This window comes from Bison bison, unplaced genomic scaffold, assembly GCF_000754665.1.
Source record: "Bison bison bison isolate TAMUID 2011002044 unplaced genomic scaffold, Bison_UMD1.0 scf7180017864368, whole genome shotgun sequence".
Classification (NCBI taxonomy): Eukaryota; Metazoa; Chordata; class Mammalia; order Artiodactyla; family Bovidae; genus Bison; species Bison bison.
Window position 1 is genome coordinate 3123407 of NW_011494940.1, and position 6282 is coordinate 3129688.

The window sequence follows — 6282 nt, forward strand, 5'->3', positions numbered from 1 at the left end:
TTAAAAGACGCTTACTCCTTGGAAGGAAAGTTATGACCAACCTAGACAGCATAGTAAAAAGCAGAGACATTACTTTGCCAACAAAGGTCCGTCTAGTTAAGGCTATGGTTTTTCCAGCGGTCATGTATCGATGTGAGAGTTGGACTATAAAGAAAGCTGAGCGCTGAAGAATTGATGCTTTTGAACTGGTATTGGAGAAGACTCTTGAGAGTCCCTTGGACTGCAAGGAGATCCAACCAGTCCATTCTGAAGGAGATCAGTCCTGAGTGTTCACTGGAAGGACTGATGTTGAAGCTGAAACTCCAATACTTTGGCCACCTGATGTGAAGAGCTGACTCATTGGAAAAGACCCTATGCTGGGAAAGATTGAGGGCAGGAGGAGAAGGGGACAACGGAGGATGAGATGGTTCGACGGCATCACCGACTCGATGGACACGGGTTTGGGTGAACTCTGGGAGTTGGTGATGGACAGGGAGGCCTGGCGTGCTGCGATTCATGGGGTCACAAAGAGTCGGACATGACTGAGTGACTGAACTGAAGTGAACTGATACATCCTTAGGGAAATGTCCTAGATATACTCAAGGAAAACTCATGATTCTCTCCTCTGGGCTTTGTGGGTAATCTTCTATAATAGCACATAGCTCATATAACTATTGGTCTACCTGTATCTGTTTCTCTCACTAGATTAAAAATTTTCAAAAGCAGAGATGAAGTTTTTATTCACCATCACATCTCCCATGCCCACCCTAGTGCATGGTACAGAGGAACCATGTGCATTTATTGCCCAGGTCACAGACTCACCATTTCCTGAAATGCTTTCATCTGCTCTCTGGAACATATGCTCAAAAACACGGTAAGATTTTTTTATATCCTTACCCTTTTCAGTTAATATTTCCTATGTCTTGCTCTTACCCAATAGCCCTGCTTCCCTGTAGCCCTCTTAGGTGGTGGCTATCTTCCCTGCCCCATGCCTGTTATTCTATAGGGTTTAAAGATAGGTAAGCAATCTCTGTTTCTTATGGTTTCATTCAGTCTTCAATCCCTCCCTCTTCTCAAAAGAACACTTGGCTTTTACTCTCTTGACATCGGATTAAATCACCTGTAGCCCTTGCTGTGACAGTCACATACTGATTCGTGGGTCCTTGTGTCTCATTCTATATAAAGACTTACAAGTACCCTCTCTAACACTCCTCAGAAGTGATTTCAATATCTGGAGAGCTCACTCTTCCAAAATCACGACCTCCTAGTTCCTTGACTCCCACCCTATCTCAGTCACTTATTCCCATGGTCATACCTTCCATCTTGTCATCACCAATTGACTGCAACCTCTACAACCTCAGTTTCAGATATTCTACTATCCAATCACCATCTCTTATATTTCTGGCTCTCTTTCTCACACCTCCAGCTCCAAAACTCCTTTGCCATTGGAACCTAGAAATTTATTGTAATCATTACTCTTCACTGTTCTTTACCATCTTATTCTCACTTTTCCCCTTACTCAGTTAAAATTTAATGGTCAATCATTTTAGTTATTCTCTTGCCTCTCTTTGATTTATCACACTCTGATGCTTGCTATAGTCTTTTAAGGACTTCTAATGAAGTCTAATTTTCTACTTGATACATGCTCAAACTCAAGGGAGTTGAATGTGGCTGGAGAAAGATTTGCCTCTCTTTAAATTCACAAATATTAATAACAATCAAGAGGGTCCCTAATGCTACCTAGGAGTCAAAACTCTGTTTCCCTCGTCCAATCCCTTTACTCCCCTAAATGACTATTTCATAACTTCTAATCTCTCCCCAATCCTCTAACATCTCTACCTTTTTTGCTTCCATTATTACTAAGAACATTTAAACAATTATTTGTACCCTTGTGTATTTGCTATGCCTCCCCTCCTCTTCCTATGAATACCCTGTATATGTTTTTGGCTAAAGCTACCCACGTACTGGTGCATCACATTCAATCCCTTACCTTCTTGTGGAAATCACTCCTTGAATTTTCCCTCTTTCCCCTGCACTATTTTTCCTCTTTATTGAATCATTCCCATCATCATACAAACATACTGTGACTTTCATATTAATTTAAAAACCTACATATCCTAATCTCATTTCCCTATTTAGATATTACTTGCACTTTTCCCTGTTATGAAAAACTCCTACAAAGGTTAAAAAACCCGATTCACTCTCTTCCCATTCTGACTTGAACTCCCTCCAATAAGACTTTTTGCTCTCAATGCTTCATAGAACATGAACCTACCAAGGTCAGCAGTGGAGCCAATGCTACTAAATTCAGTGGTTGATTCTCAGTTTTTATTTGAGTATCAGCTACATTTCATATAGTAGATCAAATCTACTCTTGCTGGAAATACTTGCTAGAAAATTTGGCTTCAAAGAAAACATATTTTCCTAATATTCCTCACCTCCAACTGTGCTTTCTCCGTTTATTTTGATTTCTTCTTTTCTGCATGACTAGATTCTGTATACTAGTGTATACCAAGTTTCGGGACTCAGACTATGTTTTCTATCTGTGCTCACTCCCTTGGTGAGCTCATTAATCCCATGGCTTTAAATACCATCCATATGCCAATGACTTATGTCTCAGCTCAGTCTCTCCCTTAAAAAGCTACATCCACAAACCCAAGTGCCTACTTGTTATTTCCAGTTGAATGTATAATAGGTCCCCAAAATTTAGTATGTCTAAAAATGAAGTTTTTGCAAAATCAGACATGCAGATCAATGGAACAAGTTAGAAAGTCCAGAAATAAACATACAATTAATCTCAAAGGAGGCAAAAAATATACAATGAAGAAAAGACAGTCTCTTTAATGTGTGATGCTGGGGAAACTAGACATCTACATATAAAAGAATGAAATTAGAACATTCTCTAACATCATAAACTCAAAATGGATTAAAGACCTAAAGGTAAGATCAAATACTATAGAAACTCCTAGAGGAAAACATAGGCAGGGCAGTCTTTGACATAAATCACCACAATATCTTTTTGGATCTGTCTTCTAAAGTAATGGGAATAAAAATGAAAATAAACAAATGGGACCTAATTAAACTTAAAAGTTTTTGCACAGCAAAGGAAACCATAACACAACTAAAAAACAACTTACAGAATGGGAGAAAATATTTGCCAATGGTGCGACCAACAAGGGATTAATTTTCAAAATATACAATCAGCTCAATATTAAAAAAAACCCAATCAACAATCAAACTCCTCAGAGTAAGCAGAAAGAAACAGAGTGATCCTACTGAAATATAAGTCAGAGCATGTCACTCATGCTCAAAGTCCTCCAGGCATCCTAGGACCTAGAGGCTACAAGATTTGGCTCACTATTATCACTCTGACTTCATCTCTATTATCCTTTCTTCCCTTCGCTGTACTGCATTTTTCCTTTTCGGCTGTGCCATGCAGCTTACGGAATCTTAGCTCCCTGACCAGAAGCTGAACCCATGCCCCCTGCAGTGGAAGCTTGGAATCCTAATCAGCGGATCACCAGGGACATTTCATTCTTCACTCTGCTGTAGCTCCCTCTTCTTAGTTCCTCAAGACTCCAGGAACATACTAACTTTGGAGTTTTAGCTCTGGCTTTTGGGAATGCTTTTTCCCACAACATCCACATAATTCAACCCCTCATCTCCTTCCATCTTTACTCAAATGTAACCTACTCAGGAAGTCCTTGCTTGGCCACTGGTTCCAGATTTTTAACACTCCTATCCCCCTCTTCATACTTAATTTTTGTCCTTGGTCTTTCTCACTACTGAAATTCTAAAAACTTTCCTTATTATTTTGCTGTCTCCTCCACTAGAATATAAATTCCATGAGAGCAGAAATTTTCATCTATTCAATTTACTTCTAAATTCCCAGTGCCAATAATGCTTAGAAAATAGTAAATACTCAGTAAATATTTGTTTAATGAATGAGAACACATATTGAAAGAAGAACCAGATGGAACATCATCTACAAATAAAAATAAAACAATTGAAATATCTAAAAACTAGATTAAGGGTAAAATTATTTTTCAAAGGACAACTGAATGTCAACAAAAGAGATGTACGCCACGGTTCATCTCATGAAACTAGCTTACTTCACTCTGTATAATAAGCTCCAGTTTCATCCACCTCATTAGAACTGATTCAAGTGTGTTCTTTTTAATGGCTGAGTAATACTCCATTGTGTATATGTACCACAGCTTTCTTATCCATTCATCTGCTGATGGACATCTAGGTTGCTTCCACGTCCTGGCTATTATAAACAGTGCTGCGATGAACATTGGGGTACACATGTCTCTTTAAATTATGGTTTCCTCAGTGTGTATGCCCAGCAGTGGGATTGCTGGGTCATAAGGCAGTTCTATTTCTAGTTTTTAAGGAATCGCCACACTGTTCTCCATAGTGGCTGTACTAGTTTGCATTCCCACCAACAGTGTAAGAGGGTTCCCTTTTCTCCACACCCTCTCCAGCATTTATTGCTTGTAGACTTTTGAAACTAGCATAAATTTGGTAACAAAACCAGCAAGGAGGGTAAATAAGAAAAACAACAGACCAATCTTGCCCACGAAAATAGATAGACATCCTAAACAAGAGTTTATCAAGTAAAATCCAGAAAAGTATGAAAAATATATTATGGCCAATATTAGGGCATAATTCCATTTATATAAATTTCAAAATTAGAGAACACTAAGAATACAAGCATTGTTCATTATCCAAATCCACTTGGTGCTTGAGTTCAGACAGTGACAGTCTAAATAATCAGTTGGCATATTTGTGGATACTTCAACTGAGTGTATTTCTTTTTTAAAGTAACGTATAGTATGAAGACTTTTCTGGTGTGCTGTTTTATGAACCTTGACCTATGATTAGATTTGTGTCATCACCACCGACCCAGTCAGAATACAGAACTGTTCTATGGAATTCATGGAATTCCATCATACTCCCAGTCCTTCTCAACTAGTGAGCCACTCTCCATCACTACAGGTTTTGTGCTTTTTTGGTTTGTTTATATTTTAGAATGTCCTATAAGTGGAATACCATAGTATGTAATCTTTTGAGACTGACTTTTTTCCATTCAGACAAATAACTTCAAGATCCATCCAAGTTGGTGCATATCTTAGTAGCCCACTCCTTTTCATTGCTGGATTTGGATGCACCACAGTCTGTTTATTCATTCACTCACTGAAAGGCATCTGGGTTGTTTCCAGTCTGGAGATCATTAATAAAGCTGTTATGAATACTGACAAGTTTTTGTCTGAATACAAGTTTTCATTTTTCTTGGATAAGTGCCTAGGGATTGCTGGGTCATATGGTAAGCATATACTTAACTTTATAAGAAACTTTCAGAATAGCTGCATCATTTTATCTTCCCACCAACAGTACACAAGAGTTCCAGTTGCTCCAAAAACTCACCACCACTTGGTATTGTCAGGATTTTTATTTAGCCATTCTTAGGTATGCAGTAGATACTTAGTCCTTTTGGTTCCCCCAGATTGGAAAGCAAACAGCCAGATTTTAATAGTTAGGGAGTTATCTAAAATTTTATTTTAATTTATTTGGTTACTTGTTTGGATAGTAAAGGATACACCCATATGTGGAAAGATTGTGAAGAAGAGCAACAATATGTTTAGTATAGAAGTAGATAGTGGTTTCTCCAATGGAAAGGGAGGTAGATGCCATCCACTATGCTCCCCAGGGTCTCTAAGATACCTATTATGCATTATTTATGAAGCACCATGGTGGTATAGGTGGTACATGTGACAGTTCTATTCTTGAAACTATACCCATGTGTTTGATAGATTTTACAATTAACAATTTTTAAAGAGATATTTGAGCACACAAAACACACAAACCCCAAAGTAATGCAGAAAAACTTACAACCACTTCTTTTGGAAGTTCAAGTACAATCAATTAGAACACTTAAAGGCATTTCGTAGAAGAATATAAGACTTTCTTGAAGCTTATTTAAATATAAAATAATTTCTTTAATACTATATGTTTGTACACATCCCATAGGGCAAATGGCTAGCTTATTAATGAGCTTATTTCTTTCCAGAAGCCTCAACCATAGGCTGATCAGACCATTCTTTTTCAATATTATTACTTACTGATGATATTAGTGACTTGACAAAGAGTAGCTTCTTCCTAGAAACCAGGACGAGAACTTGACTTTATGTAAGAAGCACACTGAACATATTATGCTTGTCATTCACAAATTATTAGGCGCCTCCCAGGTCACAGTCAAGGCTACACAACACTTCAGCAATCTTTCCTTGTTGCCATCAA

At 37.9% G+C, this 6282-nt stretch overlaps 1 protein-coding gene across 4 annotated transcripts in view; it reads right to left on the bottom strand.

Moving 5' to 3' along the window:
• The window catches only part of RGS6 (regulator of G-protein signaling 6), a 192008-nt gene that overhangs the window by 185500 nt on the left and 226 nt on the right, over positions 1-6282 (bottom strand). The gene's annotated exons all lie outside the window — the stretch shown is intronic.